This window comes from Pseudopipra pipra, chromosome 3 (genome assembly GCF_036250125.1).
Source record: "Pseudopipra pipra isolate bDixPip1 chromosome 3, bDixPip1.hap1, whole genome shotgun sequence".
NCBI classification, from domain to species: domain Eukaryota; kingdom Metazoa; phylum Chordata; class Aves; order Passeriformes; family Pipridae; genus Pseudopipra; species Pseudopipra pipra.
In genome coordinates this window covers 24424617-24448275 of record NC_087551.1, presented here as the reverse complement: position 1 = coordinate 24448275, position 23659 = coordinate 24424617, and positions in this window count along the sequence as shown.

The following is a 23659-nucleotide window of genomic DNA, read 5'->3' as shown; positions in this document are numbered from 1 at the left end:
CAGCTGCCCTCTCTTCTAAAGCCTACCTGGTATCTGAGTTATTTTAGGAATAAGGACCCATGTTGGTGACACCTTCAAATGTATCAATATACTTTGCTACCGTTGGCATGGGGCTGGCAAGACTTCAAAGTCACAAAAAGTATTTGACTAAAATTCCAGAATATTCTGGATCATGAGTAATATTCCTGGTGTATAGAAATTAATTGAGTGATGTTAATTTCACAAACAGAATAGTAATTTATGACATATGTTTCCAAAGATCTCTATAAAATTATTGCAGAAGGTGGTTAACTGAAGAAACTTTGGACCTGTACTCTTTTCAGGAAGATATTTGCAGAGTTCAGCTTTAGTGGTGGGCTGTTAACGTGCTATGCGTGCCAGGTAGGAGGAGGGGGGAGAAAAGTAAAGATAAATTCCCAGGAGCAGGGGAATGAGGTATACTAAAAAAGAGGATGAACGGGCAAATAATGTTGTTAGAGGGTAGCAGCGGTGAGGGTTAGCAGGATGTGAGATGACTGTGGAGCATGTGCGTGAGAGTAGTGAGGTGGAAGAGGAACATGAAATGCTTGAGGAGCGGGCAGGGAGTAGGAGACAGCTGGGTGAACAGATTGCCACTTAGGTTAGACTAAGATCATACAGACACATGGGCATTTCTGCTGTGAGTTAAACGGCGTGACTTGGTGCAGTGCACTGCCCTAGCTTTGAGTAAACGCACACTGCTCCTATTTTTTGTTGTGTTAGGGAGCTTGTTGGGTATTCCCAGCTGGCCAAGCTTTCTTTAGACTTTCTCCTGTTAAATAACTCTTTCTAGAACAACACCACATGCTGGGAGGCAAATATAAAAGTTTATGTGCTCAAGTCTTCCCTTCCCCATCCCTGGCTGTTATTATCAATCTACCCTGAATATAAATTTGTAATCTCTGCTTTTTGTTGTCTTACCCCAGATTCACTGTCAGGCCCTCCTGAAATGTGGTGGGTGGGTACACAGTGCCCTGACCAGCTTTCCTGTGAGACCAAAGAGAGTGAGAGTGCTAGCACCCCAGCTTTTCTGTCTCCACCCCAGCTGCAAATATGCTAAAGATAGAGAGTATTCATCAGCATCTTTGGCAGGCCTACCCCGCCCACAGGAAGAAGGGGTTTGGAAGCACAGCCCAGTGTGCATGAGTGGGTGCCTTCAGGAAGCAGCGTGGTAGCTAGGGCTCCTTCTGGTGAATCTGGATAACATGGGGTCAAATTCTTTTTGACAGAAAAGGGAATGGGATTTTCCACAGCCTGGGAATGTGCCCTTGCCTCCTCTGAAACTTCAGTGAATCTGGATCAAGTTCCTGGCAAGCTTTGAATTTACCAAAACTGCAGTTAAAAAACAAAAATAAATACTAAAAGTACAACTAAATCACTGGGCAAAAAAAACCCCTGTAACAGAACTGAATGACTGCACAGGGGAGAAATTCTTATTTTAACTGAATCATACTTTATTAGCTGGTTGTTTTTGGTACAATATGCCAAGTTATAGCAATTACTGTTTTAAATTCTCTTTCCCTCTTAAAGTCACAACTTAAAAGTGATATAAGCATTCAGACAGAAATCTGTTTAAACTCTCATTGAAATATCCTCAGCCCATTCATGTTGTCTGCTGTGCTGACTGACAGATGCCTACAAGATAGAGGAGTGCACAATACAACAGTATCTGAGCATGACAGAAGAATTCAAGGCAGCTTGTTTTGTTTCTTGGTTTTATAGTGTTTAAAAGACTTTACTGCAATGCAGTGTTCCACGGTTCAAATTAATTTGCTTTTATAAGGTGGTATTAAGAAGCTCATTCACCCAGACTTTACATGCTGGATGGGAGACGGTGAGACAGTATTTTAGTGGCTTTCTAATGGCATAAGAGTTGGGATTCCTGGGATCCCAATTCCATGTACTGAAATTGTGTGGTGAAATTTATAAGGAAAGAAATGTCTTTCTGCCAATATTCATTGGATTTATCACCAAAGTGTGTGGGATTGAAATTGCATTTCCTACCTACATAGAGGAACCTATGATGGTACAATATTTAGTGAAGAGTAAGTTACACTGTGAGATCATAACTTCTAGTATTCCTTTCAGGAAGAAGCTGAAAATACATGTTTTGCATAAGAACTCATTCTATTTGCTGGCTAATTTTACACAAACTGTGGGCTGTCCAGCCATTTTCAGATGCAAAATACAGCAAGAGTCACAGCAATGTGCTTTCAAATACACTCAGATCATCAATGATGAAAAGGTTTGTTTGCTATCACCTCTCTGAGTACTCTTAGTACAACCCTAACAGGAAATTTTTTTCAGTATCTTTCCTCCTCGTTCTGTGTTGTGATTTGATGTCCCAGTCAGTGGTTTCTCCACTAAATTTTAAATGCATTACAGAATTTCTGGTTATGAAACCCAACCCTGGGGCCATCAGCTTCTCATGCTTTCTTCATAACTCTTCAGCCCTTGGTTTTCATCAGTCTTTCCTGCTTCTCTTCTGTTTCATCCCCTTTCTACTCAAATCATGCAGCGCAAAATTAATTTCATCAGCCCGCTCTGTACTTGAAGGCTTTTCATCAGTTTTGCTTCTTGGGTTTGTTCCAGTAACCTTGTCTCTTTGTTTTTGTGGTGTCAACTGTCATGCTTTGATCTGCAGCTTTTTTTCGTAAGTAAAGTGTGTGCTTTGAAAAGGTTATAACTAGAAGGGGAAAGATGAGTGGAGAACCATATATCACAAGTGCTTCTCAAGTATAATTTTGACATGGGAGAAAGGAGGAGGAATTTTTCATAGCATTATCATTTTCTTTTTCATGCTCCTCTCATTCCAGATACGACATCAGAATAAGACTTCGTTTTCATGTGTAAATACTTAACTGAGACATGTAGGATGATTGTGTGACTTTAGATTTAAACCAATTTACAGTCAAGGAGAAAGAATCCTTATGTGCCCAAGAATTTTCTGTTGCTTTTTGCTGTAGAATTTTCAGCCTAATTCTTGCCCTTTTCGTATAGATTTTATACAATTTAGGAAACTGGTTAAATTATATTTATGATTATTGTGTGGTAAAAAAAAGCAGGCATGCCTAATAATTTTTAGGAAAGACATTAAGTAGTTAATTGCAATGCTCCTTCAATAGCTGGGGAGAGCTAACTGAACAGTTTCCAACAGAGTCCATGGAAAAATGCAGATCATATCAAGCAAGCATCAGCTGTAAGAGTATCCAAGGTTAGAGGGAGACTCATGCTTCATTTATCAGCCAGGATTAAAGGCAGTGGAGAATGTTCATTGCAACTGTGCAAACATAAAACATATTAAAGGGCCAAGACATAGAAAATGTCAACCACTGCTGTTCTGAGCCTATCCATCACTGTGAGCCAGGAGTCATCACTGTATCCCGCAGTGAGTCATGAGTAAAGCAAATGTTACATAAGCTCTTTTACCCGTGGGGATTTCAATTAACTGTCAAAATAGAGATGCATTGTGTTGAGTGTCATGCTGATATTGAAGGCCTCCACAATGTCGTTGTGCTTGGAGAAATCTTCAGATTATCTAATGAGCCTTGTCTGGAAGGAGTAAGGCAACAGAACTCTTAGACTTAAGCAGTTTTGCCAAAGCTGTAGCTAAATCCCCCCATATGATGGGCAACCCACCATAGTTAGCCTGATAATCACTGATCATAATCCAGTAGCACACAGTGTGAAGATCAGAGCCTGATTTGGCCTACTCACAATATTTCCTTATAATTTCCAGTTTTGAAGGCATTTATGTCTCCAAACTTTTAAAATCAATTTTTGACAGCTGATTTCATAAAAAGTTGGTTTCATTTGTCTGCTTCTCAAAAAATAGACAGTTGAAATGTCACACAAAATGGTTTCCTGGGTAAACAGGTAGTTTAGAATGTTCAGATGTTTAGCAATCTGCTGTTGAGTATTTTCTCTGTCCTCTTGTGCAAATTCCTCTGCCCTTTTGTGGGCATGAAGATAGACAGAAAACACACATTCTCTATTAAAAAATGAAAACTTCCTTTTTTATGTATTCATCATCTTATTATAATGAAATGCCTGTGAGCAGAATGTCAAAATTGAGAATGGAAACAGCAGTGGCTTGCAGGCACATTCTAGCACTATGCTGCAATTAAGTGTAATTTGACAATGCCATTAAATAATGAAAATTCTGCTTGGGATTTGCAAAGCAGTAGAAATAAGTGTTATTAGGCTTTCTTATTAGTTGAGAAATAGTCGTGGAAAAACTGTCAGTGTTTTTTTCTATTTTAGGATGTTCTGAATAACAATATCACAATACAGTTATGACTGTATTATAATACAGTTACATGTACATAATACAGTTGAGACAGTATTTTTAAAGTTTTTCCTCAGGTTTCTTCCCCTGTTTTAATTCCATGTAAAGTTCATGAACTTTTCATGAATTTCATGTGAAGTTCAAATATTCTATCCTCCAGTACAGTAAATTATAAAGGAAGTCTTGTAGATTTGAATTCACTGGTCTAGCTCTCTGATGAAAATGACTGCTGCAGGGAGGGTGGAAAGAAAATAGTCTTTGACATCCTAAAGAATGCATTAAATTGGAACTGCGTTAATTGGAATTGCAACCAGGTCTGATGGGAAGACTTGAAAATGGTGTCTTCCATACTGATTGGAACTCCACAAAGCATTCAAATAGAACAATCTACCAGAGAGCAAGTTAGCAAATTTAGAGAGGAAAGCAGAGCACCAAGTGGGCTTTCCCTACAATATTTCGACAGGATAGGAGTGATTCCTACAGGTGGGCTCTGTCTGAACAGATGACTGTGCAGATGCCAACACTTTTAAGATCATCACAGTTTTTTCTTCTTCCAGATTCTTCTGTTGTTTACGAAGTCTCCCTCCACCTGACCAAAGCTTGCATGATCCAGGTCAGAAGTTTTTCTTACCTGTAAATCAGGTTAAAATGTACATGTACAATCTCTGGAGGATTGTATCTCAAGAGAAGTCATGAATTGCTTAGCATGTCCAACATAAAAGGTCTAAAGATGCTGTTGTAGAACTTGATTACACAGTGCCATGACAGCAGTCAGCAGTTCTCGGGGTAAGAGTCAGTGTGGTTGCCCCAAGGGTCATACAGCTGACCTGTCCTCCCACAGCCCCACATTGCTCCAAGTGCCATTCAATGGGATGAATGCCATATGGATGTCAGTTTATGCCAGACTCTGCATGAATACTGCAGGGAAAGGAAGGAGAATCAGTGGATTATTCTTATCAGAACAAAGAGAGACAACACGCCTCAGAAAGTTAAAGAGATAAATGCACAAGCTGGAAAAGAAGCAGGGTAAAGCAGAACTGTCCTGTCAACAGGCCACTTTAAAAGCAGATGTAAGGAACTCCCTTATTTTCCTTTGAAATAAATGAAAAGCATACAGAAATTTGGGCATAGGTACACTGCTGATTTTACTTTCAGTCTTTGGCAAAATTTTGTGCTTTAACTCAGAGTGACATCAGATAAATCTGCTTGTTGGCTGTGAATTTTATTCAGTATATAAAATAGGCCTATTAGGAGAAACAGTTTGCAATGGACTAAAAAGAAAAAAAACAATCTTTCAGCATCTTCCTTCGTGGTGTTAACTATAATTTTTCTCAGCAATTTGAAGTATTAGAGTATAGATCTTTTTCAAGTCATCTCTATTTCAACTAAAAATCAGATCGGAAATTAAAATAAAACACCAGTTATTGACTCTCAAATTCAATTTTGAATTGGTATATTTGGGTTACTCTATTTTTGCCTTATTTTCTAGGCTTTCTGTGTTTGTCTTTTGTTTATATGACATACATAAGACGCATCAATGCACATAGCCTCACATCACTCCTCTGAGAAGAAAAGTAACATTGAACTGATGAGGTTAGATGCAGGGGCCAAAAACCAGGAGGAATTTAATCAGCATACTGCTAGTGTGACCCATGAGTTAGAGCCCCTGCTCTGCATGACCTCCAGCAAATCCAAGCACAAGGCCTCAGGGCATCTCAGCAAGTTTGAAAGTCGCTGCAGCAGGAACACAGAATGTTCTATGTCAGCCTGTTAGACACCAAATGCCTGAGTCCTCCTCACTTCTTTAATACAAGGTCTTCCTTGAACAGTAATTGACTTCACTAAAACACAGAGACATGTAACCCTGATGCATTGTTTGCACTCTGGGGGCTTTGCGTGTGTGCGTGTGTTTCAATACTTCAAATAACAGCAGTTCTTAATATATTTCTTCTAAAAAAATATTTCCTTTCAAGGATGAAACAAGTTGATCTCTTCTGCAATGATCATCAGATATCTGTATGTGCAACCCCTCTGTTTGTGTGAGTAGATTGAAATGGTAGCATACTTTTCACTTCATTGAGAAGTTACTTTTTGATCTCCATTCAAACATAAATAAATTATTATAATCTATGATTATGGTGTGCTATGACTTGTTTCTGAGAGTGAAGTAAAGACTTAGGATTCTCTTGAGCCCTTCCTCCTGCTGAGAATGTCTGTTTTGGAAAATACTTTTCACCTACAAGTTTCATAACAGTAGTAGAAAAGATCATCAGGTGAGAAACAAAGCCCTTTGAGGAAACTATTTACAATATGGCTTTGTACAATCTCATTAGTCTCTGTGCTTCTCTAGTTTATTTCTGTTGTAACCACAGCTGTCAGTGGTTAGACTAATAGAAAACTGAATTTTGCAGTATGCAAAAAGGAGGGACTGATTATCTGCAAGGGCAAGGAAATTATACTACACACTTTATTTTGAAGGCAAACCAGGTGCAGTTGGGCCCTGCATTTGAGAGTGTCTGCAATGTAGAACTACCATGTTGATATGATTCCTGGTATAGCAGCTACCTACACTTGCTAGCTGTATAATCAAGAACAAATGGCAAAAGCAGGTGAGGATGTGAAAATTAGAGCTGTTGCAACATGGATATTTTGGGTTGTTCCAGAAGTCTATCTTATCCTTTTGTGATATGTAACAGCCAGACATAGCCAGGCAACTTGTGTGTGTCCCCACTGTGATGGGCAGAACTCTTTGTTTTCCCGGAGAAAAAAGAGTTTTAAAGGATATTATCCTTTTTTGAGAATATTTTATTGAAGTGTCACTTTAAAGGATTTGGTTGGATTGCTTAAACAAAATAGAAACCCCCCCTAAATAATTATATTTTTCCAGAACAAAAGTGGTTAGTTGAGAGTTCTGTCTTCTCAGGACCTTTGTTTAGTAGTTGCAAGAAAACTCTCTGAGCAAAGACTCGGAAAACAAATACTGTGTATCCAAGTCTGTCTAGGTTTTCACTGCACACCCAGCTCCATATTATCCTAGAACTTGCATATTATTAAAGAAAAGTAAAAAAAAACTAATATTTTTTTTGTTTGTACAATCTGAGACATTTCAGCAGTGCAATCAGTTAGAAATGCTTTCTTATTTTGCTTTTTTTGTTTCAAATGTTCTAAGGAAGAAAGATTTTTCTCCTGCAGTTGAACAGAAACCTGCACAAAGCACAGCCTGTTTGCAATAGAAAGAGCCAAAATTCAACTCAGGTGAACTCCTCCTATGTGCACACTGGGTGACTTGTTTTGCTCCGCAATAGAGGAAAGCTGTCATGTAGGGCAGCAAGAACTGCCTGGCTTCTTGTCTTTAAAGCCAGCTGTGAGGTCAGTTAGTTGCCCTTCTAGTACTGCTGTAACAGAGCTGTTTTTAACGTATAGGAAATGTTAAATATTAAAGGTATTTGTCCTCCACGAGTAGAGGTAATAAAACGCAAAGAAACAGAAGATTTCCTGCAGTCCTTCTTCGCAAGGGTGGCCCAAGTGGGGCTAAGGGAAATCTGACTGTGCAAGAGGCACCAGGGCCTGTTTCAGCAGGGGATGCTTTGGCAGGGATGCCTGTGGCCTGACTCCACAGCTGGGACAGACAGAGCAGGAAATGCCTTCTTCATAGCTACTGTCAAGTCTGCTTCTGGAAAGAGTATAGGTGTACCTAGAGTGTCCTTTAACAAAAGCAAACACCCTCACCCCCCAAAAAATGACAATAAAAGTTTTTTAATATCAGAATACACCTTTGTCATGACAGGAACTCTTTCTGATTGGCTTGAGTACCCAAAATGGCAGAATCTGTAGTCCTAGCCTAGGCAGAAGGCTACATTGTCCTGTATATCTCGTATATTTACCATACCAAGTCTTGAAAGGCTTGGTAAGCTTGAAGAAGAAAAAAGCTTGAAAACTTGCAGGTCTTTACTTTGGAAGGTTTTGACTAACGGTTTACAAAGAGCAGACAGCCTACTACACTCAAAGAACTGGGTTTTTTATCAATAGAATGAAGCATTTGCAAGACTAAAAAAAACCAAAAAAAAACCCCAAAAAAACCCAGAAAATGTTTAGGTGTGTAGACTCCCTAAAGTTGTATTATCTTTTGTCAATGATTTGTGCAGCCCAATTTCTCTTGACACCCCCAAGAGGCCTCTCTTGAGCTGTTCTTTTTCCTTATGGATCCAATAGCCAAAGCAATACATTCAGACAGCAAACATCCCAATTAGCAAATACTACTAAGAAATTATTATGGAGCACTTCTCTTTTCACTGTGTTACAACAATAAAGTTTGACATGCTGCAGTTCTGAAGAGCTTTATGTCAGGTGTCTAGCAAAATGTATAAAACTCTAACTGTGGAGAAGTCTGTAGTAGCTGATGTTTAAGTCTGACCTTTTTATGTACATTAAAATCTGGTTTAGATCATTGTGTAGAAGTTTTTATGCTTTCTTATGACCTCATATAGTTAGATTCTTAATATTTAGTGTTTTACAGGGAGAAACACAAACAAATAAAATTGAATTTCCTTTGCTCCTTTTCTCAAATACTTCCAAGTAATTTTCTCACTACTTAAATGAAAGATACTGAATACATATGCCTGTGTTGTAAAGAAGATGCATGACTTATTTGGAAGGGCCACCATCTCACTTTTTGCTCATTCAAACACTGGCCAGTTCTAGTCTAGATTTTCATATAAGCCTCAGGCTCATTTATCCCATCACAGCACTACAAAATTCTCCTACATCTGTACATTTTATATATGTGCAAGTACACACACACACGTGTATATGTTGATACATGTGTGTATGCTTTGGTTTATATACCTTTAAATAGATATATGTAAAAGCTCTATGAAGTACAAAATGACCATCTCGTTCAGCTTCAGTTGGTCAAACAGAATTTTAGGGCTTGTGAGAAAAGGGAGGTCGAGTATAGTGCTGCAAAATCTCCTTTCTGATTTCTTTCTTCTGGCTCCCAAACATCATTCGTTGTCATGGTCCATCTTTGTTCTAGTTTTGCAGCCTATAACAGAGCGTGGGGTGGGTGAGAAGTCAAGAGAATGCAAGATTTAGTACAGTGTAATGAAATGTCAGAGATGTATGTCACAGAGCCTGTGACAAAAGCAAAATTACACCCTCGGTTAGACAATAGATTTTATACACATCCACATCCTAAGCACATGAACCCCCAGAATGTCACCACTGACATCCTCTTTTGCTCTCCAAAGCCCAAATGCACTGTGACATAATATGATGTAAATCATGGAAGAGTCTAAAGCATTATCCTTATTGATATTGCTGCACTTTGGGTTAAAATTTTACCTTAGTGAGACAGAAATTCATTGTCAAGAGAAGACACATGACTGTTACAAGACATAATATGCCATGAGAATCACTTTGCAGGGAGGCACACAAACAGTTCCCAGTTACAGCTTACCAATATAAGGATGTGCATTTGTCACAAATGGCTTCCACCCATCTGACCACGCCATGGGTAGGGAGCGCAGCTGAGCTGCCACCAGATGGCTGCACCAGCAGCAGCCAGCCCTGCCAAGCCAGCCAGAGTGCTGGATTGCATGACTGCCCTAACATGAAATCAGCAAGTTTGCTACCCATAATGTAAGAGCAGAAAATTGTACAAACTAAAGGATGTTGGGATCATGCAAGATACATGAAATCTAACCCAGTGAATTCCGGCAATTCGCACCGGTGTTTTTACGCCATTGCTGCACAGAGGGATTTAGTCCTAACTGTTTGGAAAGTTTGTTAATTAAAAATTGTTTGGATGGGACGATGAGAAAAGGTGAATGATGGCAGCAGAGCGCATGTAGTGCACCTTCTGATAATTGAGGCCAGCAAGAAAGCTTTTATTTGTCAAAGAGCTTATTCAGCACAGTTAAGCAATGGGTAAACACTACACCTACTGTATTTGTGAAGAGCATGTTTCAATGGGACCCCTGGTGTGTCAGCAGGCTTATTCACAGAACTTAATGAGTGTAAATTGGTATTTGCTAGTGTAAAATACTTTCCCATATACAGAGAAAAAGAACTGATCTTTTAATTGATCTTTGAACCGCGTTAAGATTGACAGTCCTGAGATGCCAGTGTGCAAAGTTAATTAAGTTGTGAAAGATATTTTTAAGAAGATGAGCCTGGTTTTGTTTGAAGGTCTTTGTCATTCACAAATTTGAGAGAGTCACTGCAAAGCTGTCACTGATGCTGGTGTAAACAGAATGAAAGAGAGGCAGTGTTATCTCTGTCAGGATTGTTCTTTGTTGTGTGTGAGGATCATCTTATTCTGGCTCTCACAGGACTTCTATGTGATTCCAGGACTAAAAGCCCACTTAAGTCTATAAAATTTAAAAAATAAAACTGCTAGCCAATGGAGGGGAGTGAACAAAATGGACAGAGGAATTTTGTGCCATCTTCTAAATTTGATGTGTGTTTAGCAAGGGGAAGGAGAAAGGGAACTAATGTAATTAAAACAAAACAAAATTATTAAAATTGCACTTGTACCTAGCTTTTTGTAGCTAAGGCCCTAAACATGCGTCCCTTGAACATTTCCAATCTCTGCTTCCCTCTTCAGTCCTTCCATGTTTAAAAGAATGAAATTTGGTGGAGTTTGTTCAATTACTACAAAGATTTTCAGAATGTCTTCCAAAGCAGCCCTAATACTTCAAAACTCTATTAATTTTATTTCTAATTGTGTGTGAGTGAGTGTGACTACAGGATTGTGCCCGGTGAGAACAACCACTTTCATGTGTAATAATAGTTACCAGTTTGTGGTTGGATACAGTTATCCTCAAGGGAGAGTCTCTTCTCTCTGGTGGGTACAGTAACTGCTCTCTTTGGGTTTACTGTCCTGTCTATAAAAGATAATTTTGGCTGAATGATTGTGAGGAAAAAAAAGGAATAGCAACAACAATGTGTCAATCCTTCAAATTCTTCATACGCAGAACTCCTTCCAGACCACAGGAGCTCAGTGAAGACTGGGTTTACAAGGCTTCTGATGAGATAGAACTGGTATATCAGTAATAATGGAAGTAATGACATTTCTTTAGAGAAGTTTTTTCAGAGAAAGTAAAATGACAGAAAAATGTAAGGAATATTAGAAACCATTTTTTTTAAGTCAGAGGTATAAGTACAATAAAATTACAGGATTAAAATGAAAAATTGTTTTCTAGGTGTGCCATTAATGAATGAAGATTTAATTTCCCAAATTTCTCATCAAATGACCCACCTTTAGAATGGAAGTATTTTTGTGAGAGGGTTGATTGTTTCAATGACACAAAAAGTTTTATAAAGATGAATGCTTGCTTGTAGAGAGGGTCTGAGGTAATTCTTGCAGGAAAATGCAAAAGTTACAGGGAATGTGTTTTGTTTTCCTAGATAACAAAGAGCCACCTCACCATGATAATATGAGAGAGAAGGTCGTGGTGTTCTTTTTCACATACATTAACAGATCAACACTGTTACATGTCTCAGTGAATACAACTTAAGAAAGATGTTTGAAACGCAATCTTTGGACAGCCTCACTTAGAAATGAATTTAACACCTTCAGATAATACAAGTCCCTTGAGCTCCAGGAGATCAATAAATTCATGTAGGTGGAGGCTGCTGGTGATGCACAGCAGGAGCTGTTTCCCAGATGTATCACTGATTAGCAGGAATCTCACCTTGCCAAGCCTTTAAAGCCTTGCAGAAAATGCACCAATTAAGTGTTCAAATCCTTCAGCCTTAAGCCATATGTCAAGGAAAAATAATTCACTGGCACAGGGCTTTGGGTCAAGCTTCTTAGCCCAGTAGTTGATGTGATAATGCTTTAGCATTGTGCTGCTTGCCCACCCAGGAGGAAGGAGAGGGAGACCTGGCTATTGTTTCTCTCTAAAGCAGTGCTCTGAGGAATATGAATGTAAGCGTGACTCATTAATAATCTCAATTTTAAAGAAAGATGATGGAGGAGGAGTGTTTAAAGTATTCTTGGCTTAGCGAGTATTCATTGAAAAAGCATTGCTTTGCTCTGCCTCAGAGCTCTGCCTGCAGTTCAGGGCTCTTGCTGCCACTACCCTCTAATTGCACCAAGTAAACTGTGTATTTCATGGGTGGATTTTGGAGAATGAGCAAGGGAATCACATCCATTTATGGAAAGTAGCAGTTGATTTCTTAAGGGTTGGGAGAGAATATATATGTTCACTGAGGATAGCTGCATGTCTAGCTGCAGACTAAATTAAGACCGTCACTAAAAGTCCATGAAACGCTGGAATTGCAGGGCAAGATTGACTACCTCTGCCTCAAGTATACTGTCTGTAGAATGAGGTTGCTAACCTTTGAGGAGAAAAACCCAGAAAAGGTGGCTGAAAACTGATGCTCCGAGGTACAAGAAGAGGCCTCATTTTTCTGAACTGTAAAATTTGTTGCTTTTTGCAGCGCAGAATGGGCAAGCACCTGGCCACATTAGTCATTGCAATGTTGCCATCTGAAGCCTCTCCTGCAAATCTCAGCATCTAGACAGTCTTAGACCCGCCCTGTAGTGAGGTGCCACAGCCTCAGCTCTAAGGAGCAAGAAACTCAAAAGCTTCATTGAAAAAAGAAAGCTAGAAATATTTCAGGCACCCTACAACAGAAGACGTTTCTGCATTAAGATGGATATTGGATGTTCAAATATCACAAGCCACCTCTTCCCCCTACACCCACCCGGGTCTCGCAGCTCAGCATCCCTGAAAAGACATGGGTCAGAGTAAGAAGGACAATGTAGCAGGACAGGGAGCTGAAGGTGGAGATACAAAGTTTTAGACCTATAACCTAGTTGATAAAGCAACTACTCACAGAGCTCATATATGTCCCAGGAACAAATTTCCTCTGAAATATGTAGCAGTGCCAAGTGTGAAATACATACATGTAGAAGGTTAAAAAGAGAGTAATGTAAATTAGGCACAGACACCGAATACAGAGATAAGATATTATGAACAAACAGTGAATATGAGTTTGTTTCAAACTGAGTTTCTCCACCTGCCTATAGTTCTGTCATATATATGTCCAAAATACTGGGCATGGTTTTGCTTTTACAAGGTTTCTGTATAAATGTTTATGTGCTGTGAATTAAATCATGCACTTAAAGAGGGAAGAGGATGAAATGGAAAACTTGCTAACCGTAATGATGGATGTATTGCTCATTACTCATACTAATGAACGTCCAGGCAGGAAGTTTCCATCCAGTAAATGTATCTCTCTGAAAATTTGCCAGTTAGAGGTAAATAAAAATGTTACTTTTGCCATTTTGAATTACTTCTTGAAGGGTTCTGGACTCTTGCTGCAAAAAGAATAAAGAAGAACCTACAATATTAAGAAACAATGGACAACTGGCATAATCTGAGCTCAATGAATCAAGCTTCTCTTTTTGCCTTTCTCTATAAACTGTTCTACCTCCTAGTCTATCTGCTAGAAGTCTTTTGTAATGTGTGTATCTATGTTACTTCATTAAAACTGAAATTCTCAATTAGCAGCTAAGGTAAAAGCTTTGTCATCCTCTCACCTGAAAATGTGAGTAGCATAAAATGGCCAGTTTTGCAGTCCTCTCTGTTACATATTTTTTTTATTTTAGTACTTTGGAAGATGAGTGAGAGCTGTATCTTCAGTCAGCCCCTTTGTTTAAGCTAACATCAGCTCTGCTAGACAGCTGCTTTAAAATAATAATTTAGATCTTGTACTTTGTCTGTTGAAGTGAATATTTTCAACACATCATTTAGATTATTTTTTTTCCAAAGCTGTGTGAATTGACCCATAGGTATAAGTATTCTTTGGCTATATTTTTTTAAGAAACCCATAATAATTTCCACCTCTGTATTCATGTGTATTTATGTGGTATCTTCACATCAAGAATTCACAGGAACAAATAAATACTTTCTACCCATTCTTCTATGAGCCATCTTTTTGTTATACACATACAAGGGGAGCCTGTTCTATGAGTAACTCTTAGGTGAGAAGGACTAGGTGGGACCAGGCCAGGTTTCACACATCATTAAACTCTTTTAATAAATTGATAAAACTCCACCCTACAAGTAGTTGAATTCTTTGCCCAGACTTCTACTGGAAGATTATGGAAGAACTAGAGCTCCCATTTGTCTGTTTTTCCACAGACATTTCCTGTTTTTCTACCTGAATTTTTTTCTAAGACCAATTTGCAGATTCTTTTTGATGTTTTTTTCAGGATTTCTGGCTGTCTGGCAGTCTGAACAGAGTACTGCTCACTTCTACCCATTTTCAGGCATTACTGCAAAGTCCACACTAATCAGCTACACAGAACTGATGCTGTAAGTATTTTAACAATCATAAAATAATCATCATCCTGAAACTGCATTCATTTGAAGACCTCAAATGCTCAGCTAGTACAGGACCTTGAAGCAGAATGCCTCAAAAGGGTTATCAGGGAGGGGGATATATGGCAATCGCATTAGTGACTGTGTGACAGATACTCTCAGGAGATGTTCTGTGTCGTTACAAAATTTGGTTTGAGGAATATGCAAAGTCATTCTTCACTTTTACTCTTTCCTTCAAGACTTGAATTTAAAGGATCTGTTTTTTAAATCCCTGCAAATGTTTTTGAGTACAGACCATTGCTCTTGCACTTCTTTCCAGGCAGTTTTCAAAACCTGACCTGTGCAGTTTGCCTGTGCTGCTCAGCTTGCTCTGGGATAGTCGCTGGGCTACCTCACGCACTGAGCTGGGAGTGCGAGCACCTACAGCATATGGGGATCCACTGCACACAGCTCTCGGAGGGGGGACTTTGCACCAAATTTCTATTCCTACAGGGGAAGACCAGCATCTGTCATGGTGTTACAGAGGAAGAATACCAACAGCCAGATTGAACAGGACATGGGGAGCTACAGGGAAACTTTGGTAAAAATGAAGGAGTTGGCTCGAAGAAAAGTCATAAAGAAGCATGAAGATTTGCAACTGGCAGGAAAGACCTGGGGGAAATAAGAGTAGTCTCTAAATTATGCCTGATGAGCCATTTTATCAATGAGATGGTGTGTTTGGTTTGTTCTCTTACTCCACAGCAAAAGTTTTAAACAGATACAAAGCAAAGTATATGCTGGCCTCTTTAGTTGATCATGCATGAACTTCTTTGCCCAACTGATAGGGCACAATATATACAGGTATAAATATGTGTGTTTGTAGGTATCAATCCACATGAGGTTGGAGAAGACTCTGTTACTGATATATACAGGCAAAAATTCTTAGACAGTAGCAATAGCAAGATTAGAGCTAAGCAGAAGCTAAAATATGATGAAAAAAATAAATTATTGCAAGGTAAATCTTAGGTCCACGTGTATTACTGTTGAAACTGTGTACGCTGCTGTTATCTAGCCGTGAAATTTGGACTTAAATCAGGCCTGGGCATGGGATCACTTTTCTGTCAAATTTGGCAGAGCACATGATGCAGAGTTTACTCTGGCTGTGTGCTTTCTTGGTACTTTTATGCTGGCAGTGTGGTGAAAGTTGGTACCTGATTAAGCTTGAAGCCTGTTACTGCAAAGATAGTCCATCAGAAACTGCACTGGTAAAGTGAGGTTTCATCGTCCCTCTTTGATGTCAGAAGTAAGAAATGTAAAGGTGAACTTCCACAATAGAACCATGGCTGGAGCTGGTGACTTCTGGCCTTCACCATCTACCCTGCATGCGGGTCTGAAGCTTTAGTGAAAGAGCTACTGAATCTCTGAACTACCTATCATTTCTGCCTTTTTTTTGGGAGGGGGGGGTGGCCAAAACTTGGTCTGAGAAGCTTTTTGAGAAGGCAAATGAAAGAGTTTGAAACTTGAAGCAAGCAGTGCTTCTGATGCAAAGCATTCTCCAAGAAGATTTCCTTTGTTTTCTAAAGATAGTCAGATGCTATATTCACCTGATGTTCACAGAAAGATTTTTACAATGCTGGATTGCCTTCAAAAAAATAGTTTGAATCTAGATCCCAAAGGTTTTGTTGTAAGCCTCAGTGGTTTGCAACTGTAGCAGGGCTTCATATACCAAAGGCTGTAAACTGGCATCAGGAATTATCTGAGCTCAAAGAAGGACCTGAGCACTGGCCTGAAGTGATTACAGTGATCTAAGGCAGGTACGAGGCAGACAGCCTCCTTCTACCACATCTGGAACTGGCACGTTGTCTTGCATTTGGCTTGAGAAACAGGAGGCTGTTAATAACACAGCCGTCAGGTAACAAATGCAGAGGATATTGTGGCCTCAGCAGGAGGAAGGGATGAAACTCCCCATAAAGCTAAAGATGTGAGAAGGTATTTTTGGGAAGGTGCCCAGTTATCCAGACTCAGTAAAGAGTCAGATAAGACTTCAAGGCTTCATACAACCGTAACAAAAAATAGCTTGCAGGCCTTTAATGGGAGACAGCCAGCTTCACTTCCATCAGCATCATTTCAGTCTTGTGTAGGTTTGGGCTGAGCTCTATATTTGATTAAAACTGGCAGGCAGGAGGAGTTTCATGTTTCATTTTTGTAGCCAAAATTTCTGCTGTACTTTCAGACAATCACACATAGTGCTAATAGAAACAGTGTAGAGACTTTTTAATAAGTAATTGTTTTAATTTTAAGCCATTCATTGCCTGAAGCTTCCTAAGTCATTCATTGCCTGAAGCTTCCTTTGCCATTGAACTCCACTTTATTGATGTAGAGCTTCAGTTTAATTTTTCTCCTCACAAATTCTTGTGCAGTCATTATGATTGTGTAGCCACAGTTGCAAAGAAGGTAGTCAGACTTGTGCTGAGTTCATTTAATTTCTTAGCACATGTGCAAGAATTCTGGTCCAGCCTGATGACTACCTCATTTTCTCACATTCTTGAGGAATGTCCCATCCCATAAAAGACTGCTGCATGTGAATTATGAGTACTGACCTGAGAGCATCCGTCAGACCTGGTTTAGATGGTATTCATCCTGCAGACCTACATGTTCAGAACTTTATTCCTGCTTTCTCTCCACTGCTAACTCCTGGCACTTATAAGTGAACTGTTTATAATCCTGTATTAAATATGTATTAGGGTATGTAAATTGTACATATGCACTTACAGAAGTATGGACATTTGTTTTAAATGCAGTTTTATGCTTTTTAACAAATTCCAGTTGTGATGTTAATTTCAGTTGCTAAGGTATCAGATTTAGTATACTCTGTATTATAAAACTTGAGGTCTTATACCCTTTTTGGGTAACAAAACTGGGACTAGTCTATTGCCATCTCTGCTATATTTCTCATGTCCCTTGGCTCAGGTTGCCTTCAAATAACTCTTCTTCCCGACTCAGAGTAAAGCAAACCCACCACACTTGATCAATTAAAAGCTATTTTCAGGTGTCAGAATACAGAATACTAAACAATTTGAAAACTGAAGCTCTTCTGACTAACTGCTGCAGTAGTTGCACTGTCCAGGAAAACATCTACAGTCCAATCTCAGGATACAAGCTTAACACAAACACGGTATAAACCTGTGAGCACCACGGGAGACAGATGCTGATGTATTTGTTCTCCTTCTTCTTCACTGGTGTAGCAGGCAAAAGTTCAGGCTTTAATTGGGTGTGATCTGTGCATCAGTGTCCTACCCTAAAAGCAGTCTTCTGGGGACACAGCAGTGCAGGGTACCCAACTGTCCTCCTGATGTTCTTCCTCCCAAGGACAGGGACTTCAGAGGTTTCTGCTGCCGTTCATAAAGGAGGTGATCTGCCTCTGAGCCTGGGATCACAATCCTTCTGATCACAAGTCCAGGGACATGTTCAGTGTTGCGAAGTAAACCAGATCTTTAGACAGTGTTGTTTAAAAAACAAAATCAGTTTTCTGAAGTGGTTCATATTACAGCTCCACTCTTCCCAATTCACAATTACTTTTGTAATTACAAAAATTTACCAGAGCAGCTTCTGTGTACACTCCAAAATAATTGACTTATACTAAAACAGAAGATGGCAATTCAAGTAGTTCCTTGTTATAAAATGAAAAAAAAAAGAGGACTGAGCTAGAAAAAGTATAATATTTCAAGCAAATACATTTCTGCTTAGAATTCAGAATTTCCACATGTGAATGGAAAAAATAGCTTTTTTTATCCCCTTTCATTGCAGATTATTATACCAATTTCCCTGGGTTTTGTTTGTATCTACTTCTTACTGAATAGGTAATTGTTCTGATAGATAATGAGACTATTTTCTGGTAACATCAGCAGATTTTTGTGAAGTCTGAAATCCTGATAACCAGGACAGTTATCTCATATTGCATGTATTTTTGAAAAATGGAAAGTTTTCTTCAAATGCTGGCTGGCTTGTGGCTTTGAATCCATAAATGAAGCTGTTTATGCAGCTGTTAATACCTATGAATAGTTTTTGATAGCTGTAGATGATACTACGTGAAGAAACAATTCTGTCCTTAAAATGTGACTCTAATAATCACTTTATCTAAGTCTATATTATTGTTTCCTGTTTAATACTTACTGAATTTACCCACTTGTCAGCTGAAAACTTTCAGTTTTCCAAACTAAAAACTCCCTAAGCTCTCCATGAGCTCTTTTTATTTCACGCATCATCACTGACAATAATGATAACACAAGCCAAATTATACTGCTAACTCTATCTCTGTAACATCAGCTGCGGTTAGAATATGCCTTCAGCAACATCTGAAAAACCACATTGGTTTGCAGTGTGCTTGTTGGGCACATGAGATGGTAAGCTTGATTTGACTGCCAGATCTTTGTGGATTTGAAACTGAAAAACACCTCAGTTTGCCAACTGAGCAAATAGTCTAATAGATGAGATGTAATGAACCTGCATCCATGGATTCTGTAGCTGCTCAGGAAATTTTGGCAGTCAAACCCCACTTCAAGTTTGACTTTCATAGCAGATGATATTAAAAGCATGACATGCATTTTGGTCAGGGTTTTTTTAATGTTGAAAGCAAATAGTTTGGAGGTCTTTTGTAATGATTCGATACGGGAATATAACAAAATCTCTCTAGAGAATACTTTCATCATATTTATTCTCATGTCCTTATTGTTCTTCTTATAAGCTTCCTTTAACTGTCACTGCGTGTTGCTTTTTAGGTTCTTTTTATATGCCAGTCAATCAAGCAATAGTTCATTTCATTCATGAGAATTAACTTGAATTTCAGGTCAGGTAATACCAGTCCAGTCAGCCAGATTATGATCTCAGGGGCACTAAGGGATTTCTTTGTGTGAGTTTCTTCTTCTTTAAAAGATCTGGCGGCATGTTAAACCAAAGGTTTTCACTTTCAGTCCAATGAAGTCTTTGGATGTTATTCCAGGATTTCCTGTGTGCACTACATGGCAAGAGATGAAGCCTGTAAATTGTATTCAATTAAACAGATCATCCAAAGAAGAACATGAAAATAAGTGTGTGGCATGTATTTGTACAACAATCACTGCAGCCTAGTCAATCATTCTAGTTAATAAGCACCACAGATTTTGCTGTATATTTAGGGTGAGCTGATAAGAAATCAGGTTCATGATGTATTTCAGTATCCCAAAAATCTGTAAAAGAAAGTACCAACCAAGAAAAAAAAATTATTTCTATGGGTGGAAGTTTTTTGTTTGCCTTCAAAGGTGCAGTCGTTATCATTTACCCTGGCTTCTTGTGTTCAAACACTGGCAGGGTCAAGCTTAAACAATGGGAAAACTGGTTGTAAAGGCTTCCCATTGCCATGTTTCCCCTTAATGTGAAAAGTGAACTACTACAAATGGGTGACTTGTAAGTTGCTTGTTAGGGCAGTAACTCTTGCTGACAAACGAGCTCTGAGTTGGATGGGGAGGAAGAAAGGGGAAGTTCCCTGATCTCTTTTGTCTCAGTACAATGTGCTGGATTTAATAGAGGCTGGAAAGGCTGAGCAGAACACTGCTGGTTTTTTGAAAAAAAAAAGTAATAGTTTATTTCTAGCAGAGTTGAGCCAAAACAAGATATAGTATTTCTCCTACTTTTTTTCTTCTTCCAGAGCAACATTAAAAAGCAGATAGCCATCACTACATAGAGTTTATCGTTTTCCACCTGCATGGATGCTTTCTCTTGGGCTGTCCTGTTGTAATCCTACCTTTTGTCTGCCAAGTGGAACTAAGTTAGAATACTTTTCTGCTGATTTGGCAGGATTAAGAAATAAATTAAAGCACCCTGACTGCCTGGAAATCTTGTTTTACCAGCTGCTTGCAAAAATCTACTAATGATTACATTTTAAGTCCTGTTAGCACTTTGGGTTCAGCAGGTTAAGCCTACTGGACCTAGTGGCATCGGAGTCATGTGTCTCCTGTATCTGAGACATCAATGTTTTATAGCAGGTTGGCTTAGCAATAAACAGTTAAAAAAGAACATCACTTTACACCTAGTTGTATTAAACACACAGTACTTCCTTGCCGATGCGTCTAAAGGCTAAGTAGTCCCTCTGGCAGCCATGGCCACTTCCCGCCAAGCTCGAGCTGTCATGTGAGCTCATATAAATCTGTTCCACTTGTGGAAAATGAAAATATCAAGAACCATGAGAACATAAAATGTACTTAGGAAATCATTTTCCCATCCATGAGGGTTACTTCATTAAATTCAAACATATCTGTGCACATATTTCACTTAAAATCAATTTAAGGATATGATGATTTAAAAAGGTAGTAAAGAAAATAAAGCAAATATCATGACCAGAGATCCTTAAAAATATTTTTCTCCATTATTTTGCCACAGACTCCATTTTGGCTGGATCATTACCTCACATGTGTGAAGTGCTGGGAACGGGATGTGGTATTTGATAAAGTAAAAGTAGATGGTGTTTTGTTCATGAGGAATCAAAATTAAAAACAAGACAGCTAATTTTATTGGAAAATTTGGTGTAAAAATTTATTTCTTTAATCTAAGCAAATTTACATGAGCTTACTCAGACAACAAGCTCAAAGTCTGTCTTGGATGACTCCACACTCAAATTCTTAGACTGTAATGTTTGATTAGGACTGGACAAATTAGATGTAGTTTGTGCTGGAAAATCTGTTTTATTTCAAAGCAGCTTTGTCAAAATCAATCAGTAAGTGCAATATCTTTTCTTTATGAAATTAACCCGACTCTTTTGTTGGAACTCTTAAATATCTGATTTTCATAACCAGGATCAGTTTGGGTATTTTTGAGAAAATTGAGTAACCTTTGCCAAAAACATTTCCTGGTGGCTTAGCTTTTCAGAATATTTTAGGCATTCCTTTAGGTTTTAAGATACCCCATGGCTTACTGAGGCCCACACTGATGATTATCAGTTGAATGGACCTGTCAGGAGAGATTTTGACCCATGGAAACAAGGACTTCCTAGGGAATAGATAACAAAACCCAAAGGTTGATCCAGTCATCTCTGTTTCTGTAGCTTACAGTAAACAAAGGAGCAATGTGGGCTGGCTGATTAGTACCTCTTTTCTTCTATTTTTTCCATTTGAATTACTTATGGAGGGCTGGGTTGATAATCTGGTTGGCCTTCTGTAATTAGAATGCTTTTCTCTAGATCAGAAGTGAGATGTCTTAATTTGCTGCCAGGATTAAATGACAGCCATTCCTGCTGATAACTTTCTACCAGTGCAGCAAATGACTGCTTGGATTGATTTACTGATCTGGGACCTGGTGAAGCAAAGTATTATAGGATGAAAATATTCAGTGCATAAAACAGGTCAGACATCACCAATAAAAATACCAATAATCTAATTTTTTTTCTCCACATTTTACACGGAGCTATATCATTGATTTAAGAGCATTCTCTACAAACTAATGCAATAGCTGATCACCACTGTATTTTTCTGTAACAACCTTCTATTGCTGCAGCCCCATATTTCAGTAGCCCAGCACACTTTAGTAATGATGGTTGCCTGGTAATACATTCTCAAAACCTCTTTATTAATAACAACAAACAGGGGTTTCTTGCAGATGACTTGTAAGAAACCCAATAGGGATGATGTATTAAAAGAAACCTAAACCTTTCACTGTAAATATTAGCTCAAAAGTTTGGGTCTACAAAAAAGGATTTTCTGAATCTGAACTTGGCCAAATATAAGTAAAGATTATTAAACTATTGAATTTTGTCCGTGTGTGGTTATATGCAAACATGGAGATTTCATTTTGGCCTGATACTGAATTCTCAAGCTTGCTGGAATTGCCTTATACAGTGTTAATAAGTTTCTCTCCTAGAAAATGAAGTAGTATCCTCTGTAATCCAGTATAAAATAAACCAGTCCCTGTATTCAGTATGTTGTATGGTCTTTCTCCAAATGTGAAGGGAAGTCATAGTTTCATATCCTACTTACATTCAATACTTGAACACCTTAAAAAAATTTAAATCCATTTTGCATTTTCACATCTTTTCCAAATGTGTTAATCCTGTGAGCTTTTCTCCTGTAAATAGGTGAAATTAACTCCTCTGGGTTATGTGCAAGAGTACCATTGGGATTTCTATAAGATTCCTTTTAAATACTACTAAAAAAAAATAAAATACAGTGGTGTTGAGAAAAATATTTCCTGTAGCAGCAGGATATGCCTTTTTTAAAAAAATGCAAGTCCCAAGCTGGGCTGGAGTCTATGAAAATCAAAGGCATTTTTTTAAAAGATAGAAGACCATATAGATTTGGCATAGTGACAAAATCTCACTTATGGAATCCATTCAGTGTCTTAGCCACAAAAGCTGCAGAAAGAACACCAAGATTTTTAGCTTCCAGAATACTGTATTTCTTCCTCTATTCTCCCTTCTCTGTACTCATTTCCTGAAAGCTGGCTCATTAAGGAAAGGAAATGGTATTTTTTAAAGAACAAATAATTAGCTGTTCCTGAAATTTCATCCCATGGGTCGTCCCACTATCTTTGACATACCTACAGTACCATAACTTCATCCAAAGAACTGATTTCGTGAGTTTGATCTTGTTATATAAAATACATTTCCAAAAGAAAAACATCCTTTTTTTTTTCTTTCATATAGCAGATGTGTTTTTACCCTTTCATTTTAAAAGAAATATATTAGGTAATTGAATATTTTCTAAAGAGTTGGATTTTTAAAGTCAGTCAGGGATTACCCTTAATAATGAATAAACAAACAGAAAAAAAGCCTCCAAATGCTTGCACGTCATTATGTTTTTGAGAGGTTTTAGTGAGTGGATACAAATAACCACAGAAGCATTTTAAGGGTAAGAAAATGAAAATAAAGACCTAATGACCCTTTATATTCAGTATATTTTGCTCATTTACTTATTCCTTTAGATTTTTTGTTTGTAGTCAGGCAGCTTCAAACCACTTGCCTCTTCTGTTTTCAGCTGGAAGCACTGGGAACTCTGTAAACATCAGCAGGCTT